Source organism: Desmodus rotundus, chromosome 11 (genome assembly GCF_022682495.2).
Source record: "Desmodus rotundus isolate HL8 chromosome 11, HLdesRot8A.1, whole genome shotgun sequence".
Classification (NCBI taxonomy): domain Eukaryota; kingdom Metazoa; phylum Chordata; class Mammalia; order Chiroptera; family Phyllostomidae; genus Desmodus; species Desmodus rotundus.
In genome coordinates, this window is record NC_071397.1 from 82,179,781 (window position 1) to 82,204,402 (window position 24,622).

At 38.5% G+C, this 24,622-nt stretch overlaps 1 protein-coding gene across 2 annotated transcripts in view; it reads right to left on the minus strand.

Annotated features, from left to right (window-relative positions):
• MAP3K5 (mitogen-activated protein kinase kinase kinase 5) overlaps positions 1 to 24,622 on the minus strand; it is a 176,890-nt gene that overhangs the window by 127,679 nt on the left and 24,589 nt on the right. The window lies entirely within an intron of this gene.

The following is a 24,622-nucleotide window of genomic DNA, read 5'->3' on the forward strand; positions in this document are numbered from 1 at the left end:
AGTAATAACTATAAAATGAAATTTTAAAAATAGTTAAGATTGGGAATTAATCCAGAGTTATATTTTAAAATTAATTAATTAATATCTAGCATGTCCATAGCAAGTATAAATCAAGAAAAGTGGAAAAAGTATAAAATATTATGACTAAGAAGGAGAATATAACCAGATACAAATTCTCCCAAAGCTCAGAGATACCGAATACCAAGGTAGTATGACCCTGATACCAAAAACTGACAATAAAGTCATAAAAATGAAGTTAAGTCTTAAATTCATTTATACATAGACAAAACATGAAAGAAAAATGAAAAAAATGCACCAACCATTATACTATAAGAACACTAAATCATTAGTTTATAATTTATTTTGAGAATGCAAGGATGGCTGAATGGAAAAAATTATCAGTATCTCCATAGATACCCCAAGTGCTTTAATTAAAACTCAAATCCATTTCTCATAAAAATAACTGCAAACTAAAAATATAAGGGCCTTTGTTTAACATGAATAATATATATTTCGCAAGAATTGGCAACTTTGTGCTTACAGGCATTCCCATGGAAACCAGGAAAAGACAAGGTCATCAACTCCTCCCACTACTAGTAGACTTTCTGCAAATCCTCATTAATGCAGTAAGATTTCACAAAGTAAGGAGGTATAATGCCATGAAATAAGATACACAATTATCACTACTTGCAGATGTTATGTTGTCAACCAAAAAACCTCAAGAGTCCACTAAATAATTATTGTAAGTAATAATATAATTTCATAAGGTGTCAAGATGCAAACTTACTTTGAAAACCAAAAGCTTCATTTATAATCATATTCAACATTTGGAAAATATAATGGTAAAATGGATCCCATTCACAATTAAAATGAAAATGTTAACATACCTACGACAAACTTAACAGATGATGCTATTTGTTTAAAAATATGTACAATGTGTAATAGATGAAAGGTCAATATCTTTATAAACCACCTCTTACTGGTCAATTTAAAACAAACAACCATTTCACAATATAAAATTAGGCAATAAACACAGGGAGGTAAATTTACAGAATTGTAACTAGAATGGTAAATAAGTAAATGCCCATTTCACCAACTATAAAGTGCCAGATTTTTGATAAGCAAGTGGCCAAAAATATTTCAAAATGCCAAATGAAGATGTGAGAAGCGCAAACTTTCTAGGAGACTTAACCCCTTAAGATTATGCACACTTTTTGACTCAGTGACTCTATCCCTAAAAATTTACCCTGAGAAAATTCCTATAAATGTGGCAGATTTATTTGTAATTGTTTCCACTGATGTACTTTTTTACAATAGAAATGGAAAATGCTTAACTATTAATCAAAAAGAAAATGGTCAGATAGCTAAATAGATTCAAAGAATGGCATATTATGGCGTATTATATAACCATTAAAAACTATTATATAAGAATATTTAGCAATGGGGGTAAATTCAAGCTATGTTAAGTAAAAATGCTAGAATACATAAAAAATGAGTAGAATATATATTAAAATATAATGCATACGTTATAATATATATGCTCTATGTGTATATATGTACGTGAATATAAAATGTCTGGAAAGTTATACACCAAAATGCAAACTGTAATAATAGCTCTGTAATAGGATTATGAATTTTTTTCTTTATGCCTTCTATATTTTTCAGAGTTTCTATTATGATCATTGATTAGTTTTATAATCTAGGGACCCATCAAAATATAAAAAGGACAACACGGAACACCTAGGCAACTGAATGTAAAACCAAAGTGCAGCACATAAAAATAATGCAGACTCTTGAGAAGCTGTTTGGTGCAGAGTCAGCCTTATCTAATGAAAGTGATATAGAATTCACATTCTGCGAAAGAGAAATATATCAAATAAAATGGAAAGGAAAGACATAGAAGATTTAGTAAGGTTATGAAAAAGGACAGGTCAAAGGATCTTCAAAAGATTTTTTCCAAGGTTAAAAGTGACTTGCAGGATCTTTAATACAAATAAAGAATTTTCTTTAGGGGTCCTCAGCATTTCTACATCAAAAATCAACACCTTAAAAAAATGAGTCATCGCGACCCACCCACATGCCCCATCTGCCTCCAGCACTCGCACTGCTTTCTCCTCCCACAGAAGCCAGCCATTCACAGTCACAGTGCTTTAGAAACAAGATACAGAGTAAAATGGGGTAGAAAGAAGCCAAATAAAACAATAGCTGATGAAAAATAAATGAGAGACATGCAAAGAAAAACACTAGCCAAGTTAAAGTAGTGGCAAAAAGGGGTGTGGGGACTGGTTATTTGCAGAAAACTGACTCGTGGAATTTGATGCTACAATAAAATAAAAACACTGCACAAGGCTTTCAGATTAAGAAAGAAACTAGACATTTAAAATAAATGCTACAAGCAAAATAAGGTATAGTCATTGATCTGAACTTAAATTAAGCAGGAACAGATCTATTTTTTTTTAATGCTATTTAGATCTGAACATCTAAGCATAACAGGTCTGTTTTTTGAGTGCTACACAGAACACTGAAAATGCTTATTGGCATAGTTTTAAAATACTGCAATACAGTAATGATAACTGAGAAAAGGATTGGCTTTTTTCTACTTCAGACTCAGATGAGTAATTTGTTCTGAATGTTTGTATTCTTTTCTAAATTTATTTTTAATTTCCATAGAGTAAAATTCACTTTTCCATCTACTTTGGTAAAGCGTTCAAAGCTTGTGTCCTTTTTTTTCTTTCATTGTTGAGTTAGTTTTCTTATCGTTGAGATTTGTATGTTTCTATATTTTCTAGATATTTTTCCTTGGTCAGTATGTGACTTGTAAATACATTTTCCCAGTTTGTGGCTTGTCTTTTCATTCTGTTAACAATGTCCTTAAAAAATGAGAAGTTTCTAACTTCAATTAAGCCCATTTTATCAATTTTTTTTCTTTGATGGATTGTACTTTAGCTACGGTATCTAAAAAAAACTTTGCCTAACCAAAAGTCACAAAAGTTTTCTCCTATGTTTTCTTCTAGATGTTTTATAGCTTTACATTTTACATACAGGTTTATGATCCATTTTAGGGGTCCACAAATTTATTTATTTTTATTAAATTTATTGGGGTGACATTGGTTAACAAGATTATATAGCTTTCAAGTGTATATTTCTATGATACATGATCTGCACATTGCAGTGTGTGCCCTCCACCCAAGTCAAATCATCTGTTACCTAAGTGAAATAAGTCAGAAAAGTTAAGAACCATGTGGGATATAAAACTATGATCCATGTCATACAGCCACGTCATCTGCAACAAGAAATCATTTTATTTCTTCCTCCCCAATGTGTATGCCTTTTATGTTTTTTTTCCGTTGTTGTTCTTTTTTTTGCCTTGTTTACTGCCAAAAACTTCTAGTAACAGCATTTTTATAACAGTAACATTTGGTTATCAAACTAAAGAAAAATCTTATTATGGCTACTCTCTGACTCTGATGGATATCTTCTCAAAAGTAGTAAAACAGGAAAAAATTACCTTCCTTGTGAAATGATCCTACAACATGCTAACAAATGCAAAATATAATGACAAGAAATTGAACAAAGACCTACTACTCCATAGTTCTTGAAACCCAGTAAATGAGGTATAATTTATCCATTTTATGTCACAAACACATACTCAGATATTGGTATGTGTCAGGCTCTGTACGCCTTCCCAATATTAACTCACAATCTTTGTAATACTCCTTTGTGGCACATAATATTATTTCAGAACCTGGAGGCAGAGAAGGTGTAAGTACTCTGCCCAAACTCAGCTAGAAAGAGATGGCACAGGATGGGAACTCAGGCAATCTGGCTGGAGAGTCTACACTCTTAATTCAGAACTGAGGCACACCCTACACTGTCAGGATATGGAGGTTCCAAAGACCAGAACACAAATGAGGTACCAAAATGGATTTGGGGACCAAAGCAAGTACTCTTATAATATATTTCATGAATAAATGCACTCAATAATTGTCTAATTGAGTTCTGTGGTAATAGTGTGAGTATAACCATGACATTTAAAAATTTACGACTAAATCATTTAAAAGTACAAGCAAAGACACAAAAATCCCTTACATGTTTACCTAGGGTGTAGTTTCTCCAATAGAGTTAATGTAAAATGGAACATAAACTAGGTTTACCGGGGGTTATATTAAAGCATAATAAACCTTAAGGTAATCATAAATAACTTGCGTCTAACTGCATTCTGGATCATCAAATGACAGTGGTTCATGGTCTGTGTTTCTTTTGGTATTTAATTTTTCCTTCATAATACCATATCTGCTGGTTAAATAACTCACATGAGCTGCTACTGCTCGTGAAAAGCACAACTGAAAGAAGAGACATTAATCTTTAGTTCCTTTTTATCTATTCAAATGCTTTTCTGAGGCATCAGACCCCTAATGACAAAGAAAGAGCCCAGCGGTGATTTAGCCTACAAGGTACTCCGAAATTCCATAGAAATTTCCCGAGTTATCACATTGAATTACCCCATCCAGTCATGATGGATTCATCCTCAAGAATATCCAATTTAGGTCAACAAATATCTTGAGTACCTATTATATGAAAGGTTTTCTGTTATCTACTACCTGTTATGAAAGTTGAAAGAAAAAGTTAACTAGTCAGTTTTCCAAAGTCTGGTGGGTATATAATGTTGGGAAACTGCAAAACTCCTATTGTACAGCTAGAATCGTTGAAATTTTCAGGGAGGATAGAACAATCATCTATCATCACTGTTGTCTTGAATTGGTCATAGTTTGGCAATCCCTGCTATAAATTACTACTGAGGTAGCTTCACCAGCATCACTTTATTTTCTTGTACATTATTTGGTTAACCCTACTACACACAGATAATGATACATGTTTGTGTTAACAGTGTAATTTGGCCCATAATTTCCTCATCACTAAACTCCAATAAATGTATGCAGAGTGATTCAAACATGAATCATCTCATATTGCTAAAGCAAATGTATACATAATGTCCCCACCCCAGCCCTAATTTACTTGTTTGATGCTTATTACACTGCACTGGGTTTTTCTAACCTGAAAAGTGAAGCGTGGGAGGTAGGTGATCAGAGGGACAGATTTCACCTCCGGAGACTGACTTTAAAAAGGGTAAGCCTTACAGAAGCAGGGAGTGGAAGAAAAGGGAGAAGCTAAGCGGGGGGGGGGGGGGGGGGGGGGGGGGAGGGGAAGATAAAAGAGAAAAAGAGATGGAAGGAAGGGGGGAGAATCTGCAAGCGAAGGAGGGAGTAGAACCAAACAAGACTGGTGTTACAACTACAGTCCCCTTGCCCAGGCAATAGCTGCAAGAGTTCAGGTCACGATGTTCCAGCTTTAGAGAATGTGAGGGGAAAGAACGCACATTCATAGGAGGGGCCCATCCCAGAACTGCAGGACTCAGAACCACAGCTCTCTGCCAGGAGCAGATGCAGCTGCAGAAAAGCACACTACAGAGGTGAGAAGCTGGGAGAAACACTCCCCCTGTCCAGGGGCCATGAGAAGAGTGATGAATATGCAAACAACAAATTGTTTCATGACTTCCAGCGTGTGCATACTTATTAGGTTTCGGGATGAATGACCTTGGACAATACCTTAAATTCTCTGAGCTTTGATTTCCTCAACTATAAATTGAAGGTAATAGCACAGATAATTACCACAACCACACAAAACTGTTGTAAGGATTACATGTGTGCTAAGGTACAGTAAACTCTCAACATATGGTGATTATATGGAGCCATCACAAGAAATGTTCATAGGATGCCCTTCGAGCAATTTATCATAAACTCTTATAGGAAACAATGCTAATATTGAAGTCAAATTTGAAAGCATTGAAAGCCAACATATAAAACTTTGACATGATTCGATAATCAATGGTAATCTATCCATGTCCATGAGTTCTGAAAAAGGATATGGCAGGATCAACGTTTTGGGAAGATACACTTCGATTCTGTAGATGGATGACAGACAAGACAGACCGGGAGCTGAGAGACCAATTAGAAGCAATTAAAGGGAGTGTGTACCCCTAAACTAGTACAGCAACAACGTGGCAAGGAAATCAAGAGGCTTTAGAACTATGGTGGATGCAAGATAATCAAAGAAAGGAAGATGATTCTGTTTCCAACTTTAATGATTAAGATTGATGATATTCCATTACCACCATAAGTGACACTAGAAAAAACTCCATTTTTTTGGTAGAAACTTGAGTTTGGATCGGGATCCACTAACCATTAGTGTGTGTCTGTGTGTCTGACAGGTGACATGTGGAATCTCAACAGGGCAATCGGAATCAAAGAGATTTAAGAGTCACAGTAGCAGGTGACAGTTGAAGCAGTGAGTGCACATTAATTGTCAACTTAGTATAGAAAAAATGAGAAGGCATCTATGACTGAGGAAATCCCTTTGTCACTATGTAGTAATTAGAAACACAGATATATGTTCATCAAAGGACATGCAATGAATGTTCATAAAAGCACTAATTGTCAACATTCAACAGCAGAAGAAATAAGCAAACTGTGCTGTATACAGACAAGGTAACTATACAGCAACGAGAACAAGAAATCTACAACCACACTCAACAACATGGACGAATCTCACAGATTAAGAGAAAGAATCCAGACACAAAAGAATAGGTACTTTATAATTCTGTTTTTTATTAGGTTCAAAACCACGATATTAAACATCTAAAAATGGCTACTTTGGTGAGGGGCTGTAAGAGGACTCAAGGGGTCTTCTGCAGAACTGGTTAGGTTCTACTTCTTGATCTGTGTGCTGGTTACTCGGGCAGGTGTACTTTCTGAAAATTAAGTCATTTCTGGTCATGAATTTTGTCAAGAATATTAAAAGAGAACTGTATTTAGTTTTCTGTGGCCACTATAACAAATTACCAAAAACTTGGCCTCTTAAGACAACAGAAATTTATTCTTTCCTAGTTTTTGAGGCCAGAAGTCCAAAATCAGGATGTCAGCAAGGTCATGGTCATACTACTTCCAGGCACTCCAGGGAAGAGTCTGTTCCTTGTCTCTTCCAGAATTTAGTAGTTTGCAGCATTCCTTGGCTTGTGATGTCACATTAGCCTTTGTCTCTCTTTTATAAACATACTTTGATGGCATTCAGGGCCCATCTAGATAATCCAGAATCATCTCAAGATTCTTAATGTAATCAGATCTGCAAAGGCCCTCTTTCCAAAAAATTAGCATTCAGTTTCCAGAGTTTTGCCATAGATATTGGAGAAGTAAGGGTCATTTTTTCATCTTAACACAAAGATTACAAAGAAACCACATGGTAAGGAAGGTAAGTACAGCAGAATTAAAGCTTCTAAATAAGAGGTAAGCAAATGGAGGTAATTAGCACAGGCAATTCTCCAGAGACTGGCAGAAAAAGGAGGAGGATTAACACTGACCAAGGTCCATGGCAGGGATTTTTATATTCAACAAGGAATGCAAGAGCTCAGACAATACCTAAACGGGATAGAAAGATCTAAAGGTTTTTAGTTTTAGGATGGTGTACTTGAACATTAGTAGAAAGATTATGATTTTAAAGGGAGGAAGGCTAATGAATGGAGATAAGCTCTATAGTATCAGAGGGGGCAGACAGGGTGGGATCTATGGTGGTGGGAGAACCTCAACACTGGTAAAAAGGAGGGACATTTTAAGGGCAAGAAGTGAAATAATAAAAGGCAAAGACCAAGAAATAATGAAGTGGAAGGAAGAATATGGAGGTCCTTCAATTTAGGTAGTAACTCTTACAGGTCTGGGGTCTGGTGCCCAACAGAGAAGGAAGCCCAGCCAAAGGACAGCAGGGACAGATCTGCATCCTGTGGACATCACTGGAAACATGGCTGCCGGCAACATTACCTCTGCTATAGGAAGTCATGACCCAATACATTTTTTTTTAACTTAACAGAATTCACGTTAACATTTCCATCACTTGCAATAGCAAGAATGCTAACTATTACAGCAACAGAAGCAAGATGTGAACCCAAGCTTTGTAAGAACCAAAACCTCTCTTTTTTTCCTTACTTCTATCTACCTGAAATGAAAGTAGCATATGATAAAAAGAGGGAAGAGAGTGAATAAATTTCAATTTTATTCTGCTTACTGGACATAGACAAAAGCCTTAACCAGACATTAAAATCTGAATCTTACAAGTGATTATTTTTGGTCACCAGGAAGACTGGACCACCAAAGAATCCTTCCCTCCCTTCAGAGAAGGATTTCAAGCACAGAGGATATTGATGGTGGTTTAGGGTCGTTATGGGAGCCCTGTAAATACTCTAACTAGATTCGGTATTCCAGCGAATCCTTCCTATCAGTACACAGGGAAAGGAGATAAACTACAATTTGTATCTTTAATGCACAGCAAGTACTTTATATAGCGATATTCCCCTGGCCACAGGCATAGCAATCCCCTACATAATTTTGCTTCTTAAAGAAAAACAAAAAGGCCCTGTAGCTTAAGAATTTATTTTTTAATGTTATGGAAGTAACAACAGACCTGGTCGGAGTATGCAATATAAGAAAAGTACTGAAGTACAGAACTGCACTGCATACTACAAGCAGAAATGGAATACAAAGTTGCTTTGATGGTAAATGTTTCTATATCACCACTGAAGCTATTTTTCTTCTTGAAATGACAATATTCCCCAAAGGTATGCTGGATTTAAGCCTCTATAAAAGTAAGTTTTGAGATGTCATCAAAGTAGTGGGATTTCATAGTGCTACTCAGAATGGTGCACAATATAAATCTTACATGAATTGTTTATTTCTGGAACTTTTCATTTAATATTTCCCAATGAGGCTGAACTGGGGTAATTAAAACCTCGGAAGGTGAAACTGTGGATAAGATGGGACCACTGTAGTCCCCGGAGGGCCCTGAATAAAACCACTACTTTCCACTGCTGTGCAGAGTACGCTTTCATGCTGATTGGGATAATATCAGAGAAAAGCCACTTTGGGGGTCTGAAATCCACTTATGAAGCCAGGACCAACACCCATGATCAGCACATAAGCAGGTGGAAACTGTGAACACCAGGATACCTGCTGGAAGAGGAAACCCACCAACAAAGGAACCACCAACAGATAACAACAGAAGAATGTGAAGGAGGAAGTGGAAGCCACACTAACTCAACCCAGGACCTATCTGGAAATACAACTAAATAGTGGAGAAATTACTCAGAACAAACAACTGAACAAGAGCAAGAGAGAATCCTCAAAACCTTGTACACATGGGAGAACCAGCTCCAACACAACCTGCCCACACCTGCATGACAGATTACAAGAGATGGTGGACAGAGTGACCCTCAGTTAGCCAGCTGGTGGGAAGGGCACACCAAAGAAAGATCCAATGACAATCAAAACCCAAACACGTACACAGAGCCAACATAAACGACAGCCCAAGACCAGAGAGCTCGGGAGATCAGGGAGACTGCACCACTGAATCTCACAGGTATTCTACCACAAAAGTTCACACCATAAACCCAGGGAGTCAGAACAGATCAATTTAAGAAGAGGAGGCTAACAAGAAGAGTCTCACAAACAATGGGAAGACAAAGAAGCAATCCCCAAATGAAAGAAAAGAAGGAAGTCTCAGAAACAATGCTAAATGAAATAGAGGCAAGTCAACTATCAGATATTGAGTTCAAAGCAATGGTTATACGGTAGCTCAATGAGCTCACAGAGAATTGCCAAAATCTACAGGGAAACTACAATGAACTCACTGCAAACTATATCAACATGAAAAAGGAAATAGAAACCATCAACAAGGGCCAAGAGGAATGAAGAATACAATTTCTGAACTGAAGAACACAGTAGAAGGAATCAAAAGCAGGCTCGATGAAGCAGAGGATCGGATCAGTGAACGGGACGACAATGTAGAAAAACACACCCAGAATGAGCAAGAAAAGGAAAAGAGGTTCAGAAAGAATGAAGAGAGGTTAAGGGAAATAAAGGACAATATGAAATGTAATAATATCTGTATAATAGGGATACCAAAAAGAGAAGAAGAGCAAGGGATAGAAAAGCTGTTTGAAAAAGTGAAGATGGAAAACTTCCCTAATTCGATGAGATAAAAAGTCACACAAATCCAGGAAACACAGAGAGTCCCAATCAAGAGGAACCCAAAGAGGCCCACTTCAAGACACATCATAATTAAAATGGCAAAATTCCAAGACAAAGACAGAATCTTAAAGGCAGCAAGGGAAAAACAGGAAGTAAAATACAAGGGAGCCCCAGTAAAACTAGCAGCTGACTTCTCAATGGAAACGCTCCAAGCCAGAAGGGAATGGCAAAAAATATTCCAAGTAATGAAAACCAGAGGGCTGCAACCAAGACTACTTTATCCAGCAAGGCTCTCCTTTAAAATGGAAGGCCAAATAAGGAGCTTCCCAGACAAAAGAAGCCTCAAAGAATATACCTCCTCTGAACCAGCTCTGCAGGAGATACTACAGGGTTTGCTTTAAGAACAGGAAGAAAAACAGTGAAAGAGAGAGGAACACAGGTACGAAAAAATGGCAATGAATAAGTACCTATCAATAATAACCTTAAACATAGATGGATTAAATGCCCCAATCAAAAGACACAGAATAGTGGAATGGATAAGAAAACATGACCCACACATATGCTGCCTACAGGAGACCCACCTCAGAACAAAAGACCTACACAGACTGAAAGTGAAGGGCTGGAAACAAATATTCCAAGCAAATGGACAAGAAAAAAAAGCTGGTGTAGCAATACTCATATCAGACAAAACAGACTTAAAAAAAGAGCCATAAAGAGAGACCCAGAAGGTCACTTCATAATACTCGAAGAATCCAGCAAGAAGACATAAACATTGTAAATATATATGTACCCAACATAGGAGCACCCAAATACATAAAGAAAATCTTGGAGGATTTCAAGAAAGATATTGAGAGCAACACAATTATAGTAGGAGATTTTAACACCCCACTGTCAAAAATGGACAGATCTTCCAAACAAAATATCAACGAAGATATTGTGGCATTGAACAATGCCCTAGATAAAATGGACTTAACTGATATATATAGAGCCTTTCATCCCAAAGAAGTAAAATACACACTCTTTTCAAATGCACATGGAACATTTTCAAAGATAGACCACATGACAGGACACAAAACAAGCCTCAACAAATTCAAGAAAATTGAAATCATGTCAAGCATTTTCTCCAACCACAAGGGACTGAAACTAGAAACCAACCTCAAGGAAAAAACCCCAAACACTCAAACTCATGGAGATTGAAAAGTATGCTATTAAACAATGAATGGGTCGAGAATGAGATTAGGGAAGAAATCAAAAAGTTTCTGAAAACAAACAAAAATGAACTCACAACAACCCAAAACTTATGGGACAAATCGAAGGTAGTCCTGAGAGGGAAGCTCATAGCAATACAGGCCTACCTAAAAAAGATAGAGACATTTCAAATAAACAGCCCAACCCTAAGCCTACAAGAACCCGAGGAACAACAACAAAGACAGCCCAGAGCAAGTAGAAGGAAGGAAATAACCAAGATCAGAGCAGAATTAAATGACATAGAGACTAAAAGCACAATTCTAAGGATGAATGAATCCAGGAGCTGGTTTTTTGAAAAGATACAAAATCAACAAGCCTTTAAGCAGGCTCATCAAGAAAAAAAAGAGAGGACCCAAATAAACACAATCAGAAATGAAAGAGGAGAGATTACAACTGATATCACAGAAATACAAAGGATTGTAAGAAATTACTAAGAACTATATGCCAAGAAATGTGAAAACCTAGGCGAAATGGATACATTTCTAGAAAAATATAATCTTCCAAAACTCAGTGAAGAGGCAGAAAGCCTGAACAGACCAATAACACCTGATGATGAATTGAAACAGTAATCAAAAAGTTTCCAACACACAAAAGCCCTGGACCAGACGGATTCAGTGGAGAATTTTACAGAGCATTTAAGGGAGAGCTACCCCCATCCTCCACAGATTATTTTTAAAAATTCAAGAAGATGGAAGACTCCCAAACTCGTTTTATGAAGCCAACATCATCCTAATCCCAAAACTAGATAAAGACATAACAAAGAAAGAAAACTTCAGGCCAATATTGCTGATGAACATAGCTGGTAAAATCCTCAACAAAATATTGGCAAACCGCATCCAGCAGTACATTAAAAAGATCATACACCATGATCAAGTGGGATTCATCCCAAGGATGCAAGGACGGTACAATTTTCACAAATCTATAAACATAATACACCACATAAACAAAATGAAAGACAAAAGCCACATGATCATATCAATAGATGTGGAAAAAGCATTTGATAAGATACAGCACCCATTTATGATAAAAACACTCAGCAAACTAGGATTAAAGGGAGCATTCCTCAACATAATAAAGGCCATATATGAGAGACCTACAGCCAACATCATACTCAATGGACAAAAACTTAAGAGTTTTCCCACTAAGATCAGGAACAAGACAATAATGCCCACTTTCACCACTTCTATTCAATATAGTATTGGAAGTCCTAGCAATCAGATAAGAAAAATAAAAGGCATCCAAATTGGAAAGGAGGAAACGAAACTGTCATTGTTTGCAGATGACATGATAATGTACATAGAAAATTCTATAGAATGCACCAAAAAACTACTCAACCTAATAAATGAATTTGGCAAAACAGCTGGATACAAAGTCAATACTAAGAAATCAAAGGCATTCCTGTATACCAACAATGAAACAACAGAAAGAGAAATCAGGAAAAAAAATCCCATTTGACATAGCAACAAGAAAAATAAAATACCTAGGAATAAACCTAACCAAGAAGGTAAAAGACCTGTACTCAGAAAACTATACAACACTGAAGAAAGAAATTAAGGAGGACAAACAAATGGAAGCATGTACCATGCTCAAGGATTGGAAGAATTAACATCATCAGAATGTCTAAAGCAATTTATAGATTCAATGCAATCCCTATTAAAGTACCCATGACATATTTCACAGATATAGAACAAGCATTTCAGAAATTTATATGGAACCATAAACAACCCTGAATAGCTGCAGCAATTCTGAGAAAGAAGAACAAAGCAGGAGGGATCACAATACCTGATATCAAACTGTATTACAAGGCCACTGTGATCAAAACAGCCTGGTACTGGCATAAAAACAGGCACATAGACCAATGGAACAGAACAGAGCGCCCAGAAATAAACCCAAGTCTCTATGGTCAATTAATATTTGACGAAGGGGGAAGAAGCATAAAATGGAGCAAAAATAGCCTCTTCAACAAATGGTGTTGGGAGATATGGACAGCTACATGCAAAAAAAAAAAAAAACAAAAAAACTTGATCACCAACTTACACCACACACAAAAATAAATTCAAGGTGGATAAGAGACTTAAATATAAGTTGTAACACCATAAGTCCTAGAGGAAAACATTGGCAGGAAAATCTCAGACATTCCATGCAGCAACATCTTCACAGATATGTCCCCTAAAGCAAGGGACATAAAGGAAAGAATAAACAAATGGGATCTCATGAAATTAAAAAGCTTCTGCATGGCTAAAGAAAACATCATTAAAATGAAAAGAGAACCAACTATTTGGGAAAACATATTTGCCAATGATACCTCAGACAAGGGTTTGATCTCCAAAATATATAAAGAACTCACACGACTCCACTCTAGGAAGACAAAAAACCCAATTAAAAAATAAATGGGCAAAAGACTTGAACAGACACTTCTCCAAGGAAGACATACAGAGGGCCCAGAGACATATGAAAGGATGCTCAACATCACTAGCCATCAGAGAGATGCAAATTAAAACCACAATGAGATACCACCTCACACCAGTCAGAATGGCCAACATAAACAAATCAATAAACATGTGTTGGAGAGGATGCGGAGAAAAGGGAACCCTAGTGCACTGTTGGTGGGAATGCAGACTGGTGAGGCCACTGTGGAAAACAGTATGGAATTTCCTCACAAAACTAAAAATGGAACTGCCTTTTGACCCAGCAGTTCTGCTGCTGAGATTATACCCTAAGAACGCTGAAACACCAATCCAATGTTCACAGCTGCACAATTTACAATAGCCAAGTGCTGGAAGCAACCGAAGTGCCCATCAGCAAATGAGTGGATCAAAAAACTATGGTACATTTACACAATGGAATACTATGCAGCAGAAAGAGGGAAGGAGCTTATATCCTTTGCGACAGCATGGATGGAACTGGAGAGCATTGTGCTAAGTGAAATAAGCCAGACAGTGAGGGACAAATACCATATGGTCTCACCTTTAACTGGAACATAATCAACAAAAGAAAAAAAGCAAACAAAATATACCCAGAGACATTGAAATTAAGAGCAATCTAACAATAGCCAGAGGGGAGGGGGGAGGGGACAGTGGGGAGAAGGGTTTCCAGGAATTACTATAAAGGACACATGGACAAAACCAAGGGGGAGGGTGGAAGGGAGGGAGGTGAGTTTGGCTGGGGTGGGAGAAAATGCAGACAACTGTAAATGAACAACAATAATTTTTTAAAAAAGTAAGTTTTGATCTCCATGAACTCATTTTATATAATACATTTCAGTCTTCAAGTAATCAATCTGTTTTCATTAGATACTGAAAGAGCTACTCATGAGAATTTAAGAGGCTTTTTAGTTTACTGTAGTTTTTATTGTGGTTATGGTGCATGCTATTTTTCATTTTCTCATATTTGATTTTAATTAAATCATCAAAGCTGTCTGTGTTTATGCCTCAGTGAAGTTCCCAAGCACACAGAATAGCTCTTTGTAAATGTACAAACCTTACACAAGAGTCCTCCCTGCCAACCAGAACCAACCATCTGCTTAAATTGGCACTTGCATTATGTAAGGTTACAAAAGTTGATGTCTAATAGTTTTTGAAGAAAAGCTGATTGTTTCTCATAAATGTGCATCCTGAGTGACATTCTCCCCTAATTGTTTTATACCTTTATAAGTTATTCACACAGAAACAGCAGAAAGTGGCCAGGGGACACTTGAACATTATTACTTGATGGTGTTCTCTAGCAAAAATGGCTGTGGCACCTTTTCATGTTTGAGGTTGTTCTGATTAAGAAGAGATGTTTCTCACTCTGTCTAGGGAAACAGCTGTAGTGTATGTGTGTTGTGTTTACATAAACAATAGTAGTTATCAAAGCTGGGATACAATCAACAAAATGCAGACTATGGACAATTCTACAAGAAAAATGACCTGGTTTACTCAACAAAACCATTAGAGGGGGGGGGGGGGGAGAAATTAGGTATTAAAAGAAACTTAAGAGGCATTATCAATTGCAAAATTATGGACCTTATTTGGATTCTACTAAAACAAACTTTTAAAAATCATGACATTCATGAGAAAATTTGAAAACTTACAACATGTTTGATGAATTATTTTAAGAGTGATAAAAAGACTGCGGTAGGAACTCTTTTTTGTTTTTTGGTTTTTTAGGTATTAGAAATGCAGTGTAGTGGCCGTGGCCGGTGTGGCTCAGTTGGTTAGAGTGATGTCTTGTAACCAAAAAGTTGTGGGTTCGATCCCCGTTTGGGTGTGTACAATCCCCCATCTGGGTGCATATGGGAAGCAACCAATCGATGCTTCTCTTTCACATTGATGTTTCTCTCTCCCCCTTCTTCTCTCTGTAAAAAGTAGTAAGAAAAGGTGTGCTCAAGTGAGAATTAAAAAAATGCAGTGTGGTAATTTAATTCCTGCACTAAAACAAGAAAAAAGTGAACTGTTAGTGTATGTATTCTTTATCAAAGAATGTTATTTCTCACGCAATAAAAAGTTGAATTACAGCCATAAACAACAGGCTGCTCCTGCTATAGAAAAATATAGGTAGTAAAACGAACGTGGAGTACAAATAGCTTGCATACTACTTGTTTGGCAGACACGGTTACTCAGGCCAGTTTAAAAGCATTTTTTTCCCTTCTTTCCTTCTGTACAACATCATCTGTTGTGCTCACAAACCCAATTGGATCTAAGTAGTGTGGGCGCGAGCCTGGGCGCTCCACACTGCTCCGGGATTCCTAACATGTCAGCAAGTGGAAACCTCTCTAAGTTAGGATTCTTCAACATCTCCAAAAGATGCCATGCTTTTCTTTTCTTTGTCAAAGTCCCTTTCAACACCTAATAAATAATCAGCATCTAATCAAAATGTACACTTTTTTGTTCAAATTTATTCACCTTCTTCTAGGTGTAACCGTAATTCTGTAAATACAACATATGTGTAAACATGATACTGCCGATAATGCTTCACTCCACAGCTTACATGTTGACATTCCATTTGAGGGCAATGATTCATTTTGGTGGGGTTTTAAAACTTCTTTCTTGAGGATGATTTATTAGAGAGTGTACATAGAATTAAAAGTCTTCATTGTTAAACAATCCTTCTGTTGGTGACAGACTTAGGTGGCTGACCTTAACTGACTGTAATCAAATAGTCTGGGTCCTTTTTTTTTCTTGCAACTAAAATTATATCTGTCAGTCTCAAGGAGTTCACATCCTCTCTATGAAGATTAAAGTTTGTTTGTTTTAATGGGACACATTAGTGTGATTATAAAAGTGTCATTTTAAAAGGGAGCTGTCAGTACATCTAAAAGGCCAGTATACTAGGATAAAGACTGGGAAGAAAAGACCCCTTTCACCAGCTCTCCAATGGGGAAAATGGGTTAAGCCAGTTCCACAGACACAGCTATAGACCAGGGAGGAAACAGGATGGTAGCCCCTTCCTTGCGTTACCTACTAAGTTATGCTCTCCTTAGAGGCTTCCAATGGCTTCTTATCACGCAACAGAAAAGACTCAGGTTTCTTCATTTTACTTCAATCCCAGTCATCACAGAGCTCTGGAAATGAGCCGTTTGTTCTGCTCCCATGTCTGTTTATTTTAGCAAGCATTTATTGTCTATTCTGTGCTAGGTATTGGGAAGTGGTCACAGAAATCAGCACCAGCTGTTTGATGAGCTTAGAATCTTCAAGTGCATGTGAGCTGCAGAAGTCCAAAGTCAAATGAAATATTAAATGCTCCATGGGAGTAATTAATTCTGATGGGAGGTCTTGGGAGGCACTGCAGGGGTAACAGTTTCAAAATGGTAATATTCCAGTACACAGGGACTGGGAAGGAGTGGTATTTCTGGCTGCTCTGTGATTGCCTAATACTGGAGTTTCTCTTTGGCAGAATATCTGCTCCACCACCTAATAGTAGACATGTGAACAACCACCTACTCTACCTGGTCTTCCCACAGGAACTTAACAGGCAGTGCAATAAATTGCACAATGCCCTTTTTGGAATTCTTTTTAGTAAATACTTTTTTCTCACTAGGAAGAGAGAGATATTTCAAATTGCTTGTGTCTGTACACGTTCCAACTTGCATTACTAAACACGTCTCCTTCCCCTAGGTGTCCCTGGGATGCCTGTGTTATCTATATCCCCTACTCCTTGGTCCCAGGGGAATTTCATGTCTCCTATTTCATAATCCCTTCACTGGTAATCCCACAACCGTGCCTGGCTGTTTGCACTGGAAGGAAGGAGGCACCTAATAGTTGAACAGAAAACCCTGGAGAGGAGACATTTGATGGTAAGGGCCAACTTTTAATTCACATTGCTGAAGCAGGAAGAGGCAAAGAAAACCCAACCTATAGGAAAGTCTTCTGAATAACAGAAGACTCTCCCAGGTAGCCCTTGGCCCAAAAGGCAAGTCAACAAAACATCACCACTGCCACCAAGTATTCAGAGGCTCTGAGGAGCACAAAATGCATACAGACATTAACAAAATTAATTCATTTCAAGGAAAGCTGTGTATCTTCTGAATCCTGAGCATTTGTTTCTTTATGTATATTAACAATCAGTTGTAACAAATGTACCATTCTCTTCTGGGATTTTAAATGTGGAGGAGGCTGTGCTTGCATGAGAGCATTGGGGTATATGGGAAATCTCTGTACCTTCTGCTGCATTTTTCTGTGAACCTAAAACTGCTTGTGTGGACAGAGCTGACTCCATCTTCAAAAGCAGACTCCATCTTGAAGGTAATCCAACATCTTAACTGAATGGAGACCTTTGACGCACCCCACCCCTTCCCCTGGGATGGATTCTGGAATGTGTAAAGAGGCTCTGGGCTAATCAAGGAATTCCCATCAATCCTTCCTCCAGGGCAAAGAACCCTCAATGTTATCTACCTCTTAGCTGACCTTGGTGCTAAAGTCTCGTGATATCTGGTCCCCCTGTTCCTTCTGATTACCCACTCATTCCTTTCTCCTATCACGTAAGTTCACTTCTAAGGGGAGGTATAAGCAGGTGGTCTAGGGGATGAACCATGCAGAGATATGACCATCCTGCTGCTACCCAAGACTGCGTTTAACTCGTTAACAGCAAACTTGTCTCCCTCATTCTTTCGTGCCTTGGCTCCTTCGGTGTTTGGAGGCCACTTTGCATATATGGCCTTTTTATGGAATACTGCTCTACAAAATAAGTCTATTAACAACAAAAAGATTCCTGGATGCTCCTTCCAAAAAAGGCTGTGTTCATGGTGTCAGGGTTTATAAAGAGAGCCCCTTTGGCAGAAGCTACAGAGCCCCCACAGCCTTCCTAAGACTGTGCTGGAAGGCAGAGCTAGTGAATGTCACCACAGTTTGGAACCCAGTGGCAGCTCCTCTCCAAAGCAGAGAGCAAGTATCTTGGACCCCATCTGCCTCAGTGTGCAGTGGCATCCACACCCTCCCTGCACAGCCCTCACCAACCCCACACCTGGGAGTCCTGGTTACATGAGGTGCAACTGCACGGCCTAGTCACTCACAGAATGACTCACACCCGTGGCTGCATGCTGTAATCACCTAGGACCTTCGAAAAACACTGAGCATGAGAACTCTCTGAGAAATCCTGATAGCTTGGATGGGGCATGGCATGAGCATCAGGAATTTTAGAATCAGGTGACTCTAATTTTCAACAGGGCTGGGAACCATCAATTACGAGGCTGATGTAAGGATGTAATCACTCATCCATCAACTATGCAACTTGCTTTGAAGCAAAGCACAGGCTGCGTATTTCAGCATTTTGACCCATTATTGTGTTTCTTAGAAATGTTGGCAACAAATATTCATTTGCATACTAATGGAAATAAATGGTTCTTTTAATGAAGACCAGTGTAAGCCTATTTGGACGGGACTTGATTTTCCGTGTTCGGAATGCTAACAGTGCGGTAGCTGGCATACACTCAGCAGTTATTGAATTTTTTTTTTGAGCAATTTAATTGAAGATTTCACATCTGTTATGTATCCTGTTTAGAAAAGTTCCTTCCTTTAAATTGGTTGAATAGATAACTACTTTTCCCTCTTCCTATATCAAATTATTAAAAATGGCACAAACATAATTATAATCATGCATTTATTAATCATGCAATAAATTTAGGGAAAGAAAACTGGTCTCCCTGCATTTTCAACTTCTCACCCTCAACACATAAACACACTTTTCAATAATGACGTATCACTGGTGTGGCCTAGAAGAGAGGTTTTTATTGGGACACACAGAGATCAATGAAAGGCCAGCCAGCTCGCTGCTTCTGGCTGCTGTGGGGAGGGAGGATGCTGGTAACACTCCCACCAAATGGCTTTCTCCCCACTTCTCTGAGCTGGAGTATGAGAATTCCATGATCCAAGCACACCTACAATCCTGGCCATGAAAATCACAAAACCCTATTGACAAGGTGGGCTTTGAAAATAGAATCCCTTTATTTATGAGCTTGGCTCTAGCCATTGCCTCCGCCTGCGTTTTTCTGCAGGTAGTCTGCGTGCTTCTATTGCTTGTTTGCTCACTGGTTGCCAGCTACACACACAGAGAAAAAGGGCACACACACATGAGAAAGACTTCTTATCTGTGTGTACTTTTCTGCAATGATAATTCCAATAAAGGCATGTATTCTCTGTTCCTATTTCATAGCAGGTAATTTAATCCTGATAACATCAAGGCTGGTTGATGTAATCCAGTGATTCCTTAGTCACATTCCAAGTTAATGCCTTAAAATCAGACTGATTTCTAAAGTTTCTTCTGTCTTAAACCCTGATAGATTCTGGGATGTCTGCTTATGGGACTTAAGTTTGTAAAGGACCAGACGGCTACTGCAGGAGGCAAGGCCTGAAGTAGGGCAGGGTAGAGGCAGAGAAACAACTTGGGAGGCCCCTGCACAGGTCCAGGTCTGAGATGAGGATGCTTGAATTAGGGAGGTGGCAGTAATGATGGAAAGACAGAAAGAGGCTCCAGACATGCATGATTTTGGAGGATCATTAGATACTTAAAATGATTAGTATCTAAATTCTTGACTTCCCCAGTAGAACACATATCTCCTATGGTAATTACAGTAGGTTTTCAGCCTAACATTTAACTTTATAAGGTTTCCTTAGGTCTATGTTATAAAGACTAGGTAAAAGAGAACTGATGCAAAAATGTAAAATTTTGACTGGGCACAAAAATACAGACATGTTCATTTATAGGTCTGTGAAAATGATAAACATAGAGGATAATCAAATTATAATACCATACCTGACTATGAGCTATTAATCACAACAAACAATTATAACTTAGAGATTTAGGAGTTTCCAAGTATTATTCCCTGGAGATTTGATCCAATGATCTCCTTTGAATAAAATGACCAGCAAAACACTGAAAATCACAGAAAGAATACTGATATAAAGTTGAAAATTGTATGCATCCTAATAACTACCTTAATAGAAAGCTGTGGCCCATACAAAGAAACCTGTACAGGTTCTAATTTCCAAGAAAGGGAGAAAAAAATCTATGCATAATCACTAAGAGGAAAAATAAATAAATAATTTGAACACCACAACAGTATTCTTTCCTTTCTGCAAAAGCAACAAAAATTAGAAGAATTTCTGGAAACTACCCAGCTGTCTCTCCCTGCAGCATACCCTTCAATACTCCTGGAGGCCATGGTTCGAACACTCTCTGTGGATGATACCTCTGTCTACTCATTCATTGTTTCTACTTCTGCTTTCCTAAAGCTACGCTGGAAAAAACAAACAACAAACAAACAAACAAATTCCTCTGCCTCCAAAAGCCTTCAGACATTGACAGACAACAATCTTGGCAGCCCTGATATTCCTCCCAGGTTACAGATCCCTAGTCCCTTTTTACGGCAATAGGATTTCCAGTTCTGTTAGCATGCTTGCTCTAGCCAGGGAGTGGAGGGGGAGCCAAGGACCAACAAAAGGGCTTCCTGGGGTGAAACAAGGTGAAACTACTTTCCACAGTATTAACTCCTGATGGAACTTACAGAACTGACTATTCATCAAGACGGTACATGCTGAAGATGTATGACAAAGGCTGAGCAGCGGTGAGCATGGTTAGCTATTAATAGGTCATTAGTGTCTTTTGTAAGATTGGCAGATTAAAAATGAATTGGAAAGTTGGAGGTTGTGAAGTAAAAATAGTGAGTGCAGACCAGTGTTCTCAAATTTAATGTGCATCACCAGGTGAACTCGCTAAAACACAAATTCTGATCTAGTTGTGGGAGGAAGGAATGATGAGACTCTGCCTTTCTCACCAACACCCATGTGAAGCCCAGGCTGCTGGTACAAGGACCACACCTGCCAGCAACAGACATCTTATAAAACCCGAACAGGATAAAGGGATTGTTTTAAGCATACAATGAATAAACTTTATCCAACATGACCGATATTGCTAGGTAAAAAATCCCAGGTCTATCACATATATGGTGGTTCTTTGGGGGCAATATCATCTACTACCACATTCTAAGAGATCAATTACAAAATGTGAAGTCTGTCCCAAACTGAGAAATCCTAAATAAAGCAGCTTCCATGAGTCATTTGTAGAGCTGTGAATGCATACCTGTAGACGTAGTATATGCAATGTTATCCTTTTCACGTCCTTATCCAATTGTCTTTATCCTACCATTCTGCATCAGGGATGAATATCTTAGTTGATAAGCTTCCTAAAATGTATTCGGATGAAGGAGGTGCTTGGAAAAGTGCTAGTATTTACCACTATATACCCACATCTGGACTGTGTAACTATCCACAAGGAATCCCAAATATGTTATGTGCATCGAAGATGAATCCGGACTTCCATGTCTCAGGACCACTGTCACACCCACAACTGGACAACTCTCTTCGGCACCTACAGAATGCTCACTCATCTTCCAAAAAATGAGCTCAAGTGTGACCTCCTATTAGATCTTCTGCCACCCAAAAGACTAGTTTGCTATTACCATGAATTTAGAATCTGTCATTCAACAGTCTTACACAACGGGATGTGAGCTTTCAGGCACAGAAGGAGTCTAATTCACCTGGCACCATATAAGCCTACACGGATGTCGACTGAGTGACACAGTGAACAACGCTGGAAGGCAAGGATACAGGCAGTTCATTAGAAGTGTTCCCAACACTTCTCCATCCAGTCCTTAAGGAACTGCCCTGCCCAATGCTGCTCACAGTGAGTGGCTGTAAACCACCTACTGATGCCCCTTCCAAAATTATCCTCTTCTAACTTACAATCACGCAAACCACCACTCATCATACAAATGCGCCGCCCCAACATACTCCTAAAAGCAGAAATTAGAGACAAGGTATAGTCGCCTCCTCTCCCTACCCCACTGACTCTGGGGAAAGTCACAGTCTAGTATCCTTTCAGTTTTTCATCAGCCAACACAGAAGAGTTCAAAAAAATGTCCTCTAGGCCTCTGAGAGACAAGAATCTCTTATCGAGCTGGGGAGGTGCCACAAAGAACTGCTGAGGACCAAGAGTTCTCCTAAATGATGGAGGGTGAATTGTTGCACTTCAGCATTTTTGTTGTTCAAAATAATTTGTCGCCCTGGCCAGGTACCTTAGCTGTTTGGAGCACTGTCCCCCAAATTGCAGGTCCAATTCAATACCTGGTCAGGACACATACGTAGGTTGCAGGCTGGATCCCTAGTGGGGGCGTGGATGGAAGGCAACCAATCAATGTTTCTTTCTCTCTCCCCCCCCACCCCTCTAAAATCAATAACATATCCTCAGATGAGGATTAAAAATAATAATGTGTCAGGTTACCTCTTCACCCAGATCATGTGGCATATTTAGAAAAATTTGGAATATGATGCTTTTAAAAGCTATTTCTGAATCTAGGCTCAAAAATTAGGCCTTTCTCCCACCCCCTACTTATCTTTGGTTTCAGTTGATGGGGGTGGGGGTGGGAGTGGATCTTAAAACTTGGCAATATCTGTTATTCTCACCGATTTCACTTTCTTCCTCTTTCTAAAGAAAGTACCTCAAGTCCTAGTCCCACAGTGTGTTTACACAACTGTCTCCCGCCTTTGGGGATTAACTACCAAATGCAAAACATTCAACTAATCTTAGAATTTCAGGGGTGTTAAAAGTTCTAGATTTTGTGATGTAACTTTCCAACTTTGCCTGTCGAAATGACTAGAATTTCTTCCTGTCTTTGGGCCCTTGTTGAATCACATTTTCTCATGACTTCTAACCCCAGTGAGTGCATTTCATTCTTTTTCTGTTTTGTGTCCCTCTTTTCCCTGCTTACTCTTTCCAGAGCAGCATTCCTCGGCTCTAAATCAAGTGCTCTGCAGAAATCTGCTGGAATCTTTGCTTCTTCTTGGGCTCCGGCTGCTCCTTGGGCTTAAGATTATGCTACTTTCATTTTAGATTAGGTCACCCAAAGGCCTGCCATGCTGAATCTTCCCACACATGTCACGCATTTATTTGGGGATTGCAGCAACATCTTTCTGGAGTTTAAAGTACAGATTAGTATAAAAGGAACTGAATTTCAGATTGTATTACTATCGTCCGTGGGAATTTGCAAGAGGTGGAATTTACTAGCATCAAAGAATCACAAAAGCAGACACTAATAGAATGTTAAATATAGTTATGAGGACTTTGGCCAAATATAGTAATGATTTCCACATGGCAACATGTTGGTAGATAAAAACCTTACTTATGAACATAAAAATACCAACATGCCTCTGAATGGAGAAATCTGCTGGCAGTTATAGCCCACAGGTGCTGAATTAAACACTCTTTCCCCACCCCACTCACAAGTCAGACAGCAATGTTTTATGAAGTTTAAAAAATATGACCCGGGCTTAGAACAACAGTGAACACTGCTCGGGAAGAAGACAGCACATTATTACGTTTCTTGTTCTCTGGCACAAAGTCTTGTTTCCTAACCCAGGCTGCTAAAGAAGGGATGTGGTTATACAGAAACTAGATTTTAGGCTTGCGTTCTTGTAATCTAACCCACTTAACATTCAAAGTATCAAAAACACATTGACTTAAAAGAATAAAGCTAAGCCACTCCTACTTTCAGAAGGTTACCACCCTAGAAATAAAGGTGAAACTTCGGTTTGATTATGCCTCCATAGAATCCCGATGACTGAGTTTATGGTATAATTTTACATTATCTGGCATTAAAGTCATCTTCATTTACTTTTAGTTGGTCTTTTTCTCAGTGAGCCTCATACCTTCAAAGAAAGATTTGTACATTCACGCCCTGCCTCTCTTCATCTCTCATTTTCCTGCTCTCCCTCCTTCTGTCCCACCAGCTCCCCTTCCCTCTCTCCCTCATTCATGCAAGCATTCCACAATTA